The sequence below is a fragment of the Eriocheir sinensis genome, chromosome 23 (genome assembly GCF_024679095.1).
Source record: "Eriocheir sinensis breed Jianghai 21 chromosome 23, ASM2467909v1, whole genome shotgun sequence".
Classification (NCBI taxonomy): Eukaryota; Metazoa; Arthropoda; class Malacostraca; order Decapoda; family Varunidae; genus Eriocheir; species Eriocheir sinensis.
In genome coordinates, this window is record NC_066531.1 from 7,954,219 (window position 1) to 7,972,750 (window position 18,532).

The 18,532-nt window shown below is 46.2% G+C and overlaps 1 long non-coding RNA gene across 1 annotated transcript; it reads left to right on the forward strand.

The window, feature by feature from the left end:
* Positions 1-1,476: 1,476 nt before the first annotated feature.
* On the forward strand, positions 1,477-3,956 carry LOC127002460 (uncharacterized). The gene is made up of 3 exons (XR_007756290.1): positions 1,477-1,575; positions 3,084-3,196; positions 3,776-3,956. It is a non-coding gene; the product is annotated as an uncharacterized LOC127002460 (long non-coding RNA).
* Positions 3,957-18,532: the final 14,576 nt, after the last annotated feature.

The window sequence follows — 18,532 nt, forward strand, 5'->3', positions numbered from 1 at the left end:
TGTCCTTTTTGTGGGTGCCGTCTCATGTTGGACTCGCGGCCAATGATAATGTGGACGGTCTCGCTAAGGCTGCGTGTGGCCTTAACCTTCCTGCAGTGCGTGTCCCGCTCTCCTCACGGTGCTACAGGAATACGCTGATGCCAGACGTCAACGCCCGTATGGTGAATCACAGGAACTCTGAGCGTGCTGACAGTGTATCCATCCAGCATTACGACGCCTTCATGGATACAAACCACAAATATCGTCGTCATGGCCTCATGGTCCGTAGGCACAATGTCGTGAGTGCGAGGATTAGGTTGGGTTATCGACCAGTATGGCAGATCTCCCAGGTCGAGGATATGCCACACTATTCTACATACAAACTATCTGACCAAGTGAACGCTAACACCCTTCAACATTATTGTCTTGCCTGACCCACAGTGAAAGACCTATTACCGCAGGGACAGGATTTAACTTATGTTTGTAAATATCTACTTCAGGATGATAATTTGTACTTAATGCTCATAAGATTTCCTTATTTTTAGGGATATTAAATGTGAATCTTTCAGTCACTTATATTTTGTGTGTGTGTGTGTGTGTGTGTGTGTGTGTGTGTGTGTGTGTGTGTGTGTGTGTGAGAGAGAGAGAGAGAGAGAGAGAGAGAGAGAGAGAGAGAGAGAGAGAGAGAGAGAGAGAGATAGCGCAACTTCAGCTGGCCGTGCAATAAGCCGGAGAGCCTTACTGCACCCACACCTCACTATCACCTGTCACCCTCGTCCATGTAGCTATCCAGTCTACTCTTAAACCAAGCTTTCGCCCCTGCACTAACTATGTGATTGCTTAGTATATTACATTCCAGAGAGAGAGAGAGAGAGAGAGAGAGAGAGAGAGAGAGAGAGAGAGAGGGAGGCGGGCCACACCTGTCATGGAGGTGGGCGGAGCTTGAGAGCCAGCCGGCAAATCAGCGAGGAGTGCGGCGCGGGGCTAGAAAACCGTACCTACCTTCGTAAATATATAAAGGATGTATAAAGGAATCGTACTGCACTGTAGTCATGCCCTCCCTGTGATTCACCCGTCTCTTCCCTGCTGAAGGATAATGTCTGAGGGCGGCAGTCGGGGCGACGTGTCAATGAGGGCGGACGCGAACGTCCACAGACCGGGGATCACGCCGGAGGAGATGGCGGCCGGCTACGACGACTGGTCCGAGAACTACGAGGAGATGGTGAGAGAGAGAGAGAGAGAGAGAGAGAGAGAGAGAGAGAGAGAGAGAGAGAGAGAGAGAGAGAGAGAGAGATGCCTTCGGTACCAAGTGCCTACGCAGAATCATGGGGCATCGCTGGAATGATTTTGCGTTACACCGGCGACTACTCCGTAAGGTCCGGGAGTTAAGTGATGCGGCCCCTGGGGTACGCACCTGTAATCACCAGCTTCCCCGTCCCCTTAGATGATCTGGAAAGGCAGGTACCGTGGCCCCGCCATCACGCTGGAGGAGGCGCTGCGTTGGGTACCCCCGGAGCGGCGAACCAAGGCCAGGGTGCTGGACGTGGCCACCGGGACGGGCTGTGTGGGTCGCGAACTCCACCGGGAAGGCTTCAGGTGGGTGCTGCAAGGCCGCAGACAGGGGATGTCCGGTCACCATACTTAAATATCCTCCAGTCCACTGCCTCCTGCCTGCCAGTGCCTCAGCCTCAACACGAGTCCAACCCCAAGAGATGAAGATGATGTGTTGGAAATTACAGCAGCTTGTGTAGAGGCAGGGCCGCTGGGTGGGAACTGGGAGCGGGCAGGAGCGGCATTACTATAGTCCATCTACTCTAACTTAAAATTGAGCCCTGTGACTTGGCCCGGGGAACCCCACATTGTTTACAGATCTAGCGATGACCTGCGCATGGCATTCTGTCTCACTGTTAGTCTGTACGTTATATATTTATGGAATATATATACATTCATAATACGACTGCGTGGTGTTATGAATGACTTGGGATTAGAGGGAAAGACAACGACTCAGTAAACCTTCCATATCACTTGGCAACGTGGCTCATGCAACGTTGCCGCCTGACGGACCTTGGCAACAGGCGCCAGACCGCACCATTCAGCGTACGCCACAATGAACAAATCAAATAGATATCACTCTCGCGCCCTGCGCAGCCATGCAAAGAGAGAGAGAGAGAGAGAGAGAGAGAGAGAGAGAGAGAGAGAGAGACACCCTCTCTGAGGAGAGTAATGGAGTGATGTGGCACCAGCGCGGCCTCGTGGGGAATCCTTGTGTCGCGCCCAAGGGCTCAAGTTAAAATCGATAGACTATACTATGTTAGGAATTAGGCCAGTTAACCGGGGGATTAGACAAATTAACTATTTCCCTTATGGAACTAGTCTCGGGCCGACAGTTCAAGCCAACTATGAGTATCGTCTGAGCTCAAATAAGCCTTGGATGGTACTTAAATACTTCGGTCATCGGCTCCCAAACCGAGACAGAATCAACTTATTCACTGCCTGGAGACTAACCATATTTACCATGAAAGGAATAACAATAGGGAAGTGTTTCCTTTCACGAAATAATAACTAATTGTCCTTGCTAAATTATAATTAAAAAGCAAGGATAATTTAACCGATGGAAACAGAGAGGAAAGCCACGCCATCTGGCGAGAGAAATTCAAATATCGCTTCAGACCCACGTGGTTGGTTTTCTCTCACTCCACCACCGGCCTTCACAAAGTAAAGACCAAGGCACTGCAGCCCACCCATTAACTCGGATACAGTGTGCCTTCTATTAACTGACTGAGGGATACTACACCCGGCAACGAGACTTCAGAGACAACAATATCTTTTGAAACCCGCTTCTCAGCTATGTGCCCCCAACAGTCATTTAAGACAGATAGATTTTACTACACGGATCCGGTAGGATTATTATTTGTTCGGTGGTGGTAAGTGGTGGTAAGTGGTAAGCACTTGTTTCTTTGGGATTGTCTGACGGGTGTGTTATTCACTTTGCGAGTGACCTAACTGTTGGGTAGGGTAAATTTACTAATTCCCAACAACTACTACTACTGCTATAACGTCTACTACTACTGCTACTACTACAACTACTACAGCCACTCCCACAGGCACATAGACGCTGTGGACCCGTCGGAGGGCATGATGAAGCAGCGGGAGACTGGCATCTATACCAATGACTTCCTGGAGTTTATCGGCAGCGGACACTCCACCGTGCCCAAAGGTATTAGTAATTTGTTTTTTACAATTAAGGACACGGCTCAAGGACAACAAAAAGAGTACAAAAAAAAAGCCTGCTACTCGCCGCTCCCATAAAAGATAAAAGTAAAGAGTAGCCAAAAGAGAGGTCAATTTCGAGTGGAGAGGTGTCTTGATACACTCTTCTTGAAATAAGTCAAGTCATGGGCAGGAGGAAATACAGACGAAGGAAGGTTGTTCCAGAGTTTACCTCTTGCATAACGGGTTTGGATAGTATAGGGATGAGGATGAGTAGAAAGTCGTGTGCCGCGGGAGGGAGGGAGGAATGCAGTTAGCAAGTTCAGAAAACCAGTCATCATGAAGATATCGATAGAAGGTAGAAAAAGAGGTAACATAGCGGCGGAATTTAAGAGGTAGAAGATTGTCAGTAAGAGAAGGAGAGCTGATGAGACGAAGAGCCTAAGCTGTGTGAGTGGAATTATTGTTATTTTTGTTGTTACATATGTAAAGATTAATATACGTATTTTTCTTCTACATCTCTCTCTCTCTCTCTCTCTCTCTCTCTCTCTCTCTCTCTCTCTCTCTCTCTCTCTCTCTCTCTCAGACACATACGACCTGGTGGTCATTTCGGGCGGTATGGGCGAAGGTCACATCCCACTCAGTGGCCTCGACGACCTGGTGCGCGTCGCAAAGAACGGTGCGTGAGTGATTGAGTGAGTGAGTGAATGAGTGAGTGAGTGTTTTTACAACACAGGAGACAGCTCAAGGGCACAAATAAAGGAAACTAATATAAAAAAAAAAGCCCGCTACTTGCTGCTCCTAAAAAAAAAAAAAAAAAAAAATCAAAAGAGGTGGCCGAAAGAGGGTTCAATTTCGGGAGGAGAGGTGTCCTGATACTCTCCTCTTCTGATACTCTCCTCTTGAAAGAGTTCAAGTCGTAGACAGGAGGAAATACAGATGAAGGAAGATTGTTCCAGAGTTTACCAGCGTGAGGGATGAAAGAGTGAAGATGCTGGTTAACTCTTGCATAAGGGGTTTGGACAGTATAGGGATGAGCATGAGTAGAAAGTCGTGTGCAGCGGGGCCTCGGGAGGGGGGGAGGCATGCAGTTAGCAAGTTCAGAAGAGCAGTCAGCGTGAAAATAGCGATAGAAAATTGAATGAGAGGCAACATCGCGACGGAATTTAAGAGGTAGAAGACTATCAGTTGGAGGAGGAGAGCTGATGAGACGAAGAGCCTTAGACTCCACTCTGTCCAGAAAAGCTGTGTGAGTGGAGCCCCCCCACACGTGAGATGCATACTCCATACGAGGGCGGACAAGGCCCCAGTGCATGGATAGCAACAGTGCGGGGGAGAAGAACTGGAGGAGACGATACAGAACGCCCAACCTCGATGAAGCTGATTTAGCGAGAGAGGAGATATGAAGTTTCCAGTTCGAGATTTTGAGTTAAGAATAGACCGAGAGTATTTAGTGTTGAAGAAGGTGACAGCTAAGTGTTGTCGAAGAATAGGGAATAGGTGTTTGGAAGATTGTGTCGAGTTGATAGGTGGATAAATTGAGTTTTTGAGGCATTGAAGGACACAAGATTCCTTCTACCCCAATCGGAAATGATAGCAAGGTCTGAGGTTAAGCGTTCTGCAGCCTCCAGTCTGGAGTCGTGTACTTCCTGTTGGGATGGCCTTCTAATGGAAGAAGTTGAATCATGCGGAGTGGAGACGTCGGCGTATGAGTGGACAGGACAGTTTGTTATGGAAAGATCATTGATGAATAACAAGAAGAGAGTAGGTGATAGGACAGAGCCATGTGGAACACCTCTGTTGATAGGTTTAGGGGAAGATCAGTGACTGTCTACCACCGCAGAGATAGAACGGCCGGAAAGGAAACTGGAGATAAGGGAACAGAGAGAGGTATATAATCCAAAAGAGGGCAGTTTAGAAAGCAAAGACTTGTACCAGACTCTATGGAAGGCTTTCGATATGCCTAGCGCAACTGAGAAAGTTTCACCGAAACGGCTAAGAGAGGATGACCAAGAGTCAGTTAAGAGAGCAAGAAGATCGCCAGTGTCACGCCCCTTGCGGAACCCATACTGGCGATCAGATAGAAGGTTATAAGTGGAAAGGTGCTTTTGCATCTTCCGGTTAAGGATCAATTCAAAAGCTTTAGATAGACAGGAAAGTAAAACTACAGGGCTATAGTTTGAGGGATTGGAACGAGCATACTTCCAGTAGGAAGGAAAAGTAGATGTTGATAGGTAGAGACGAAAGAGTTTGACCAGGCAGGCTGTCAGCATGGAAGCATAGTTTTTAAGGACAATAGGAGGCACTCCATCAGGTCCATAAACCTTCTGAGAGTTGAGGCCAGAGAGGGCATAGAAGACATAATTATGTAGAATCTTAATAACAGCCATAAATGAGTCAGAGGGGGTATGAGTAGGAGGAATATGCCCAGAATCGTCCAGGGTGGAGTTCTTACAGAAAGTTTGAGCAAAGACTTCAGCCTTAGAGATAGATGACACGGCAGTGCTCCCGTGTTAAGGAGAGGAGGGAAAGAGGAAGAAGTGAAAGTGGTGGAGATTTTATTGGCTAAGTGCCAGAAGACACGTGAAGAATTAGAAAAAAAGCAAGGTGTGTACATTTTCTATTGATGAAAGAGGTTTTGGTAAGTCGGATAATAGATTTGGCACGATTCCGGGCTGAAATGTAAAGTTCATGGTTAGTAGGACTGCGAAGGCTCTGATGAGTCAGTGTGTGTGTGTGTGTGTGTGTGTGTGTGTGTGTGTGTGTGTGTGTGTGTGTGTGTGTGTGTGTTCTGCAAGGTCCGCTGAGCGGGTAAAGGCGCTGGAAGCTGGACCCTCAGCTTAGATACTCGTGCGAGGACCCGTAGGTTAGCATTGTTCCTGGGCGTGCCGATCTTCCGCCACGACTATTTCCCAAGGCCACTGAGAAGATTCACCGGGTTTTCATGGGTGGTTTTCCCGTTGAAGATCGTGACAGACGTGTAGAACCATCACTATAGGATCGCAAAACAGTTCATGGTAATCCCAGCAACTTTTACGAGAGGCTTTTCAAACAGCCGAACTTAGGCGCCGTTTACGATGGGAAAGAACCTACATAGAGACTTCAGATTTGCCTGGAGTAAACCTTGAAGTGGTCTTCCTAGGGTGGGCTAGACGACGCCCCCACTAGCGTATGCCCCAATGATTAACTAATTTCCTCCTCTCCGGCACTCCTACAGACCATGCCTTCCTACAAGTACAAGCGGGAGCCTTACATGGACCAGCTGGAGGCGGACGGGAAGTGGAAGAAGGTAGGGAGCACCGTTGCCAGATTATCGTACTCAGAGCATAGTATTTACCGTTTTTTGACACCAAACTATTGCCAGGAAATTCAGGAATTAACTATTTTAACGACAGATATAAATGAATCTAGTTATTGAGCCCCAGGAGACATATTTGAGGTCGGAAGTTGGTAAATATAAGAGGCTGAGTACAACTATCTGGCAACGTTGGTACAAGAAATCATTTACTCTAATCAAGGTTTCTGTCTGGCGGGGCTGTTCACTGTATGGGCGCCTGTCACGACACACTGGTATAAGGAGATGGTCAGGAGCTGGCCAGGGGGAGAAGGTCACGTATTTGAAATGATGGTCATAATTCCTTCAGGTGGAGCGGGGCACCGTCCCAAACTATTTCTGTGACAAGGAGGGTCTCGTCTTCGTCTTCCGCATCACTAAGCCTGAGTGAGGAGGAAGAGGAGGGAAAGGAAAGGAGAGAGATGAGGAGGAGGAGTTATAGTTGTGCTGTGCCAAGTCCGTCTCTGTGTAACAGCCTTGGCTTTCGTCGCGGCACCCGATACAGAGGTGTGAATTATCGTGCTCTGGCAACCTGGCGTCATGGCGTCTACGATGTTATATGATAGTCTATGCATAGGACACATTTGTCAGTATTAATCATATTACTGAAATTGTCGTAAAAATTTGTTTTAGTTTATAAGGCTGAGGCTGCAGAAAGCTTAACCTCAGACCTTGCTATCATCTCCGATTGGGATAAAAGGAACCTTGTGTCCTTCAATGCCTCAAAAACCCAATTTCTCCACCTATCAACTCGACACAATTTTCCAAACACCTATCCCCTATTCTTCAACTACACTCAGCCGTCACCTTATAATTCTTCAAAACTAAATATCCTCGGTCTATCCTTAACACAAAATCTTAACTGGAAACTTCCCATCTCTTCTCTCATTAAATTCTTCTCCCCCGCACAGTTGCTATCCATATACAGGGGTCATGTCCGCCCTCATATGGAGTATGCATCGCACGTGTGGGGGGCTCCACCCACACAGCTCTTCTCTATCTTTCGGCCACTCCTCTGTTGTAAAAAAAAAAAAAAAAAGGTCGCTGATTATGTAGCTGTATGTGTGTGTGCATGTGTAATGGCAAGTTGCCAGAGCACGATAACGAAGACCTCAGACTCGTGTGCTGCGACCATAGTATACGTTTAGGAATGCTTGGTCTGGGTCTTGGGGTCTTGATGATGTACAGACATGTATATATATATATATATATATATATATATATATATATATATATATATATATATATATATATATATATATATATATATATATATATATATATATATATATATATATATATATATATATATATATATATATATATATATATATATATATATATATATATATATATAATAACGGGTGTTTACTTCCCTCAGAATCATGTTAATCTTTGTTTGTTTTTCAAGTTAATTTAAGTGATTACTCTTCCTAATTTTAAATGCGTCTGCTGTTCCTAATTTTAAATGCGTCTGCTGTTCCTAATTTTAAATGCGTCTGCTGTTCCTAATTTATAATGCGTCTGCTGTTCCTAATTTATAATGCGTCTGCTGTTCCTAATTTCAAAATTTGTCTGCTGTAGCTCTATGTGGCGCAATGCAGAGGAAATTAACTTATTTAAACTGAAAGTAAAGTTAAGTGACAGAGGAGTGAAGTATATGTGGCAGTGAGCATGTGGAAGGATGAGATGGAAGGAGATAACAAAGATTAATGAAAATAATAAAAACTCTCGCTCCCATCCCTCCCTCCTCCATACTTCCTTCCTCGAACAGAGTCGTCCGCCACTGGAACAGCCTCCCCGCAGAAGTAGTCAGTGCGGAAACGATCAACTCCATTTCCACTGACAGTAACTTTACTGCGTCGGGAGTGAACTGAACGTATCCGAGAGTAGCAGAAGTGCTTTAATCCTTTCCACAGGTCACTTAATGTTCTTAGTTATTTTATTTTCTTCTTCTATTATGAGATCATCACCATCATCATAATTTCGTTTAACTTCCGTTTTCACTCTTCCTGAGCGGTTGGACGCTTTATGATCTCCTCTATTCTGCTCTGTCTTCTGTCTGATGCTCATCCAATCCCATCACTGCCAAGTCTTCCTGTATACACCTTCTCCACGTTTTCCTAGGTCTACCAACTGGTCTCCTTCCTTTTACTTTCAATCTCTCCAAAACTCCTAGCACTGTATCCTCCCCTGCTTTTCACATGTCCAAACTATAGGAGTCTCCTTTCTGAGCACTGTTTCCAGGTTCTCTACTCCACATCTGTTAGCTACATCTAGCTGCACTGGACACCCTGTCTTGCCAATCTCTCCACAACTCCCAGCACTGTATCCTCCCCTGCTCCCTTCACATGTCCAAACCATCGGAGTATTTCCCTTCTGAGCACTGTTTCCAGGCCCTCTACTCCACATCTATTAGTTACATCTGCACTGGGCACCCTGTCTTGTCAATCTCTCTAAACCTCCCAGCATTGTATCCTCCCCTGCTCTGTTCACATGTCCAAACCATCGGAGTCTTTCCCATCAGAAGGAGTTTCTTTTCAAACCGAGTCATTCGTCACTGGAACAATCTTCCTTCAGAAGTAGTAAATGCGAATACTATCAACTCCTTCAAATATAGAATCGACCTTCACTTCGCTTCACTTGCTCTCGTGCCCACAACCTTGATTCTTCAGAATTTTCCACCATCTGGCTAAGACTTCATTGTCATTCTATTATAAAATACATCTGTGCTGTTTATCTCTCACCTAACTCTACTAACTATGTAAAATTATTTGACTACTTGAACCCTCAAGTGGAACACATTTTGACCCACTCTCCCTTCGCTGAAATGTCCATCCTAGGAGATTTCAATGTTCACCACCAGCTTTGACTCTCATTCTCTTTCACTGACCAGCCTGGTGAACAAGCCTACAGCTTTGCTATCCTCAACGACCTAGAGCAGTTGGTTCAGCACCCTTCTCGTGTAAGTGGTAGCGAGTGTTCTAAGTGCTAATTGGTTCATGGATAGAGAAAGTCAATATCCGTCAGGCTTTTTTATTGACATAAAAATCGTACAGGTCATAAGAACAAACAAAATACATAGACAAGGTGTTTGTGTGTGCATTCGTGTGTATGGTGTAGATGACATATAAATGTTAGTGTGTGTAGTAAACAATATGTATGAATTAACAATAGGAGGACGAGGACAGACAGTGGAAGGTAAACGAGTAACAAGAGAGACAAACTGAAACAGGTTGGAGTAGGAGGACACCTACCGAACGGGCGCAAGCCACTCCCGGTGAGGTATATATGGGAGGTGAGAAGGGAGCTGAAGCCCTCCAAAGACCCTTCCCATGTCCTCACTAACCGTTTCTCTATTGTCTCACCAACACCAGAGAGTAGTTCAGCATGCTCTCTAAATACATCTCCTCTCTCTATCCACACCACACTACATTAACACAACATATCCACCTTTTCCCAAAATTAAAATTTCAAAATGGCGCACCTCCACCTTGCCTCGGAGTCCCCGCCTATGGGGGGGACCACAAATTCCCCCAGGGAGGGCTCCCCTTCCGGCTGCCGACCCGAGAGGTGTTTTGATAACTCCTCAAACCTCTTTCTTCTCAATTTCTGCAACATTCGCGGTCTTCCTTCTAATTTTCATTCTGTGGAACACCATCTCTCTTCCTCTAAACCTCACCTTCTCCTCCTCACCGAAACACAGGTTTCTGAGGCTACTGACAGCAATCTCTACTCTGTTCCCTCCTACTATCTCTATCCTTAATTTCAATCCAAATCTGGATGTTGCGCCTACGTGCGCAACGACATCACTTGCTCTCGTGCCCACAACCTTGATTTTTTAGAATTTTCCACCATCTGGCTAAGACTTCATTGTCATTCTATTATAAAATACAACTGTGCTGTTTATCTCTCACCTAACTCTACTAACTATGTAAAATTATTTGACTATTTGAACCCTAAAGTGGAGCACATTTTGACCCACTCTCCCTTCGCTGAAATGTCCATCCTAGGAGATTTCAATGTTCACCACCAGCTTTGGCTTTCATTCTCTTTCACTGACCAGCCTGGTGAACAAGCCTACAACTTTGCTATCCTCAACGATCTAGAGCAGTTGGTCCAGCACCCTACACGTATTCCCGACCGTCTTGTAGACAGGCCCAACATTCTAGACCTCTTCCTCACCTCTAACCCTTCTGCTTATTCTGTCAAACTGTTCTCTCCGTTGGGCTCCCCCGATCACAATCTTATTTCTGTGTCCTGTCTTATTGCTCTTGTACACCCTCTGGACGCACCGAAGAGGCGATGCTTCAAGCATTTTGCTTCAGCTCGGTGGGACGACCTGAGGATGTACTTTTCCGATTTCCCGTGGAATGATTATTGCTTCCAGGATAGAGACCCCTCTGTGTGTGCTCAGCGCATCACAGAGGTGATTGTCACTGGAATGGAGGCATACATTCCACGTACTTTCTCTACTCCTCACGCTAAAAAGCCTTGGTTTAATCACGCTTGTTATCGCGCTGTCATTGATAGAGAGGCAGCTCACAAAAGGTACCAGAGCCTTCGAACTTTACCATTTATGCCCGGAATCGTGCCAAATCTATTCTCCGACTAACCAAAAACTCTTTCATTAATAGAAAATGCCAAAACCTTGCTTTCTCTAACTCTTCCCGTGACTTCTGGCATCTAGCCACAAACATCTCCAATTTCACTTCTTCATCTTTCCCTCCACACTTCAGTCCTGACGGCAACACTGCCGTCTCATCTATCTCCAAGGCTGAACTCTTCTCTCAAACTTTTTTCTAAAAACGCCACTCTGGACGATTCTGGGCATATTCCTCCTACTCATCCCCCCTCTGACTCTTTTATGCATGTTATAAAGATTCTTTAAAATTACGTTTTCTATGCCCTTTCTGGCCTCAATCCTCAGATGGCTTATGGACCTGATGGAGTGCCTCCTATTGTCCTTAAAAACTGTGCCTCCCGAGCTGTCACCCTGCCTGGTCAAACTCTTTCGCCTCTGCCTGTCAACATCTACCTTTCCTTCCTGCTGGAAGTATGCCTTCATACAGCCTGTGCCTAAGAAGGGTGACCGTTCCAATCGATCAAACTACCGTCCTATAGCTTTACTTTCTTGTCTATCTAAAGCTTTTGAATCAATCCTTAACCGGAAGATTCAAAAGCACCTTTTCACTTCTGACCTTCTATCTGATCGCCAGTATGGGTTTCGCAAGGGGCGTTCTACTGGTGATCTCCTTGCCTTCCTAACTGACTCTTGGTCATCCTCTCTTAGCCGTTTCGGTGAAACTTTTGCTATTGCGCTGGACATGTCAAAAGCTTTTGATAGGGTCTGGCACAATTCTTTGCTTTCCAAACTACCCTCCTACGGTTTATATCCTTCTCTCTGTACCTTTATCTCCAGCTTCCTTTCTGACCGTTCTATTTCTGCTGTGGTAGACGGTCACTGTTCTTCCCCTAAACCTATTAACAGTGGTGTCCCACAGGGTTCTGTCCTATCTCCCACTCTATTTTTGTTGTTCACTGATGACCTTTTTTTCAAAACGAACTGTCCTATCCATTCTTACGCCGATGACTCCACTCTGCATTACTCAACTTTTTTTAATAGAAGACTCACCCTACAGGAACGTAATGATTCAAGGCTGGAGGCAACAGAACGCTTAGCCTCAAACCTTACTATTATTTCAGATTGGGGCAAGAGGAACATGGTGTCCTTTAACGCCTGAAAAACACAGTTACTCCACCTATCCACTCGACACAATCTTCCAAACAACTATCCCCTATTCTTTGACAACACTCAGCTATCACCTTCTTTAACACTAAACATCCTCGGTCTATCCTTAACTCAAAATCTCAACTGGAAACACCATATCTCATCTCTTACTAAATCAGCTTCCTCGAGGCTGGGCGTTCTGTACCGTCTCCGCCAGTTCTTCTCCCCCGCACACTTGCTATCCATTTACTGGGGCCTTGTCCGCTCTAGTATGGAATATGCATTTCATGTGTGTGGGGGGGGTCCGCTTACACAGCTGTCCTTGACAGAGTGGAGTCAAAGGCTCTTCGTCTCATCAGCTCTCCTCCTCATACTGATAGTTTTCTACCTCTCAAATTCCGCCGCCATGTTGCCTCTCTTTCTATCTTCTATCGATATTTTCATGCTGACTGCTCTTCTAAACTTGCTAACTGCATGCCTCCCCCCCTCCCGCGGCCCCGCTGCACACGACTTTCTACTCATGCTTATTCCTGTACTGTCTAAACCCCTTATGTAAGAGTCAACCAGCATCTTCACTTTCATTCCTCACGCTGGTAAACTAGTTCCATCTTCCTTCATCTGCATTTCCTCCTGCCTACGACTTAAACTCTTTCAAAAGGAGGGTATCAGGACACCTCTCCTCCCGAAATTGACCTCTCTTTTTGGACACTCCTTTGACCTCTATTCAGGAGCAGTAAGTAGCGGGCTTTTTTTTTCTTTACGCCCTTGAACTGTCTCCTTGGCTGTAAAAAAACAAAAAAAAACATTAAAGACGTAACACGGACAACAAGGAGCGCAACGAGAGACAAGAACATCAAAACATTCACTAATTGAGTCTGTGCTGCCACACCATTTTCCTTGTCTCACCGGAGGAGAGTACGCGACCGTTTCAGCGAGGGCTTGCTACAGATAATCCCCCCCAGTGACGAGAAAGGAGGAACGAAATCTTCCCTGGTGCGGTGAGTTGTGCGGTGAGGACAGCTACGGTGAGTCGAGCTGAGATAAGTTGCGCGGTGAGGACAGCTACGGTGAATCGAGCTGGAGTGAGTAGCGCAGTGAGAACAGCTACGTAGAGTCGAGCTGGAGTGAGTAGCGCAGTGAGAACAGCTACGGTGAGTCGAGATGAGGTGAGTTGAGTGGTTGGCTGTTTAATAGATCCTGAAAGGCTTGGATCCGCACTCCAAAATCGCGAACCACGTAGACGGGTCCTGAGCAGAAGAGTGGTGCTCTGAAGGACACCGTTGTTGAAGAGGAAGTTGTCGTCGTCAAGCATGGTGAAGTCGAACGGTGTGGAGATGGGCAAAAGGCACTGCCGTAAACGCGCCAGGGGCCACGGCAATCCGAGAGAGCGTCGAGGGAACTGCGTGTGAAGGCTCTAGCTGCCAGCGTGCCAGGGGCCACAGCAGGTTGATGAGTGAGGGGCGCTAGCATGTGCCAGGGGCCGCGGCAGTCCGTGAGAGTAGAACGAACTGCGTGTACTACGTATAGGCGCTGGCGCATGCTAGGGGCCGCGGCAGTTCGTGAGTGAATCGAGCAGACTGCGTACTATAGGCGCTGGCGCGTGCCAGGGGCCTCAGTGGCTCGGGGAGCGAACCAGTGTCCAAGAAGGGCACTGAAACACAACACTGTACGCTTAGTAGGTAACACTGTGACACTAACTGTTGCTGGGGACTTGCTGTACTGAACTGTTGGAGACACTGCACTGTACAGAAGGATCCACAGGAGAGTAAGGTAATCCAAAAGGGCGGTGATAAATCCAGGGGGCAGCCAGTAATCCCAGTGGGGTGTCACACTGTGTTTGCATGTCTCTCTGAGTCTGTGTGGCACTGTGTGTATCAGTAATGTGTCGCACTGTGTTTGCATGTTCACTGAGTCTATGTAGTGTCACACGGTGTGCGTGTCTCAGTCGCCGGACCAGAGGGAAGGCAGGGAGGAGGAGGGGTGGTGGTGGGTGGGTGTGTTTATGAGCGCTGGGAGGAGCACCCAGGGGCACAGAAGGTGCCTGAAGGGCGCAGAAGGGGCCTGGAGAGGGGGCACAGAGGGTGCCTGGAGGAGGCGCTGAAGGTGCCTGGGGACGGGGCACAGAGGGTGCCTGGAGGGGGCACAGAGGGTACCTGGAGGAGGCGCGGAAGGCGCCTGGAGGAGGGCACAGAGGGTGCCTGGGGGAGGGCGGGGGAGAACCCTGAAGGTGGCAACTACGCCCACGGCGTAATGGTTCTCCTGACCTGAGGCTCAACCTCACGACCCCCAAGCGGTTTTGAAGTTTATTGCCCCAGGAGAGGGTAGACGAATGGATCATTTCAGACCCAGGTCCACCGCTCTGGGAGAGAGTGCCCTTATAAACGGCACCGGTTTACAAGCCACCTTGAACCATAGCAACACTCTGGGGTCAACAATTGTAGGTGGTAGCGAGTGTTCCGAGTGCTAATTGGTTCACGGATAGAGAAACTCCATATCTGTCTGGGTTGTTTATTGGCATAAAAATCGTACAGGTCATAAGGACAAACACAACACATTGAAAAGGTGTCTGTGTGTGTATGCGTGTGTATGAATGTTGTATGGTTTAGATGACATATAAATGTTAGTGTGTGTAGTAAACAATATGTATGAGTTAACAATAGGAGGACGAGGACAGACAGTGGAAGATAAACTAGTAACAAGAGAGACAAACATTAAAGACGCAACACGGACAACAAGGAGCGCGACGAGAGACAAGAAGATCAAAACATTCACTAATTGAGTCTGTGCTGCCACACCATTTTCCTTGTCTCACCGGAGGAAAGTAGCCGACCGTTTCAGCGGTGGCTTCCTATACACGTATTCCCGACCGTCTTGGAGACCGGCCCAACATACTAGACATCTTCCTTACCTCTAACCCTTCTGCTTACTCTGTTAAACTGTTCTCTCCGTTGGGCTCCTCCGATCGCATCCTTATTTCTGTATCCTGTCCTATTGCTCCTGTACATCCTCTGGACCCACCGAAGAGTCGATACTTCTGGTACTTTGCTTCAGCTCGGTGGGACGACCTAAGGATGTACTTTTCCGATTTCCCGTGGAATGATTACTGCTTCCACAATAGAGACCCCTCTGTGTGTGCCCAGCGCATCAAAGATGTGAGTGTCTCTGGAATGGAGGTATACATTCCACGTACTTTCTCTATTCCCCATGCTTAAAAGCCTTGGTTTAATCACGCTTGTTCTTGTGCTGTCAAAGATAGAGAGGCAGCTCACAAAAGGTACCAGAGCCTTCGAACACCCGCTAACCTTGATCTTTACATTTCCGCCCGGAATCGTGCCAATTATATTCTTCGACTTAACAAAAACGCCTTTATCCATACCAAATGTCAACACCTTGCTTTCTCTAATTCTTCCAAATTCCGGTACTTAGCACAGTTGCTATCCATTTACAGGGGCCTTGTCCGCCCTCGTATGGAGTATGCATCTCATGTGTGTGGGTGGGTGTCCACTCACAAAACTCTCCTTGACAGAGTGGAGTCAAAGTTTCTTCGTCTCATCAGCTCTCCTCCTCACACTGATAGTCTTCTACCTCTCAAATTCCGCCGCCATGTTGCCTTTTTTTTTAACTTCTATCGATATTTTCATGCTGACTGCTCTTCTGAACTTGCTAACTGCATGCCTCCCCCCCTCCCGCGGCCCCGCTGCACACGACTTTCTACTCATACTCATCCCTATACTGTCCAAATCCCTTATGCAAGAGTCAACCAGCATCTTCACTATTTCATCCCTCACGCTGGTAAACTCTGGAACAATCTTCCTTCATCTGTATTTCCTCCTGCCTACGACTTGAACTCTTTCAAGAGGGGGGTTTCAGGATACCTCTCCTCCCGAAATTGACCTCTCTTTTTGGACACTCCTTTGACCTCTATTCAGGAGCAGTAAGTAGTGGGCTTTTTTATATATATTTTTATTTACGCCCTTGAACTGTCTCCTTAGCTGTAAAAAAAAAAAAAAAAAAAAAAAAGCCAAAAATATCTCCAGTTTCACTTCTTCCTCTTTCTCGCCTCTTCTTAACCCAGACAGCAGCACTGCCGTCTCATATATCTCTAAGGCTGAACTCTTCCCTCAAACGTTTTGTAACAACTCCACTCTGGACGATTCTGGGCACATTCCTCCTACTTATCCCCCCTCTGACTCCTTTATGTCTGTTATTAAGATTTTTAGGAATGATGTGTTCTATGCCCTCTCTGGCCTCAACTCTCAGAAGGCTTATGGACCTGATGGAGTGCCTCCTATTGTCCTTAAAAGTTATGCTACCTGGTCAAACTCTCTCGCCTCTGCCTATCAACATCTACCTTTCCTTCTTACTGGAAGTACGCCTTCGTACAGCCTGTGCCTAAGAATTGTTCCAATCCCTCAAACTACTGCTCTATAGCTTTACTTTCCTGTCTATCTCAAGCTTTTGAATCAATCCTTAACCGGAAGATTCAAAAGCACCTTTCCACTTCTAACCTTCTATCTGATCGCCAGTATGGGTTCCGCAAGGGGAGTTCTACTGGCAATCTTCTTGCTCTCTCAACTGATTCTTGGTCATCTTCTCTTACCCGTTTCGGTGAAACTTTCTCAGTTGCGCTAGATATATCGAAAGCCTTCGATAGAGTCTGGCATAGGTCTTTGCTTTCTAAACTGCCCTCTTTCGGATTCTATCCTTCTCTCTGTTCCTTTATCTCCAATTTCCTTTCCGACCGTTCTATCTCTGCTGTGGTAGACGGTCACTGTTCTTCCCTTAAACCTATTAACCCGTAAAGTGTTTAGTACGTATATATACGTTCGGGAGGGAAAGTGTTTAGTACGTATATATACGATCATCGTTTTCTTTTACTTCATGGCACCTAAACCTGTAGAAATGGTTCAAGATGTCTTTTCTATGCCTAAATATGATTTTGAAAGCTCACTCTCATTTTTATTGTATTGCTGTGGTCTATTACATAGAATGTATCCATGACCACGAATGATTTATTGAAAAAATAGGTATATTTATAAAAATATGTCAGTGGTGTCATAATTACTTATCAATATACTCAAAATACTGTTCAGTAGATCAGCTATTTTTATATCATTCCAACTTGAATAGCAATTTCAATATATTTTGTGTTCATGCGTACAGTCATCGTCGGTTGTGTTGGCAGCCCTGGGGCGTGAGGCGCCGGGTTGGCGGGTTGGCCCAGCAATGAGTCATGATAGCCAGACACGCTGCTACACCCTCGCTGTTAGCACGTGTTGTCCTGTGCACCATGCCGCGGGGCTTGACATCGGCGCAAATAGAGAATATTCTCTATGACGATAATGTCACAGAGTTGGGGGACAGTGATCTCTCTGAGGAGGACGATGAAGATGACTCTGATTACATACAATCAGACAGGGGGAGTGATGATGAAAATGAAAGTGAATCTGCTCCTGCTCATTCCAGCAAGAAGCGGAAAAGTAATGGTGGGGAGTCTGGGCTTGTAGTAGGTGCTTCCTCACTATCAGCTTCTCAGCCACTGCATGACCTCGCTAGTCAAGCGCACACACCATCTACATCCCAAGCTCAACACCAAACAATAAATGCTGATGCTGATGTACAATGGGAATGGAGAGATGGTCATGACTTTTTGCCCACTGATTTTCAGTTTGATCTTCATGGTCGTGGTATACCACATGGACTCGTTCATGATGGCAGCACAGAGAGTGAATATTTTAGGTTGTTTTTCACGGAAGACATAATGGCTCATATAGTCAAAGAAAGCAACAAGTTTCATGGCTTTATGATAGCAGGTAAAATACTCCATCCACACTCTCGTTTCTTGCAATGGCAGGACACAGATGTAAAAGAAATGTACTCATTTTTGGCTTTAGTTATGCTGATGGGGCTCACTCCAAGGGAAAATTATAAGGAATACTGGTCGACAGATCCACTTCTTCGCCAGCCTATTTTCAGTAAAATCATGTCAGTAAACAGGTTCATTGCTTTGCTACAAGCCTTACACTTCCAAGATAACACTCAGCCAACTGATGATGACAAAATGAGAAAATAAGGCCCATCTTTGACTACATTTGCCATAGTTTCAAGTCATCATTCAAACCATTTCAAAATTTAGTTATTGATGAAAGTTTGGTTCTGTGGCGTGGTAATTTACACTTTCGCCAGTACATCCCATCCAAGCGCCACCGATTTGGCCTAAAACTATTTGTTCTTTGTGACTGTGAAACTGGCTTCATTTTGGACATGATTTTGTACAC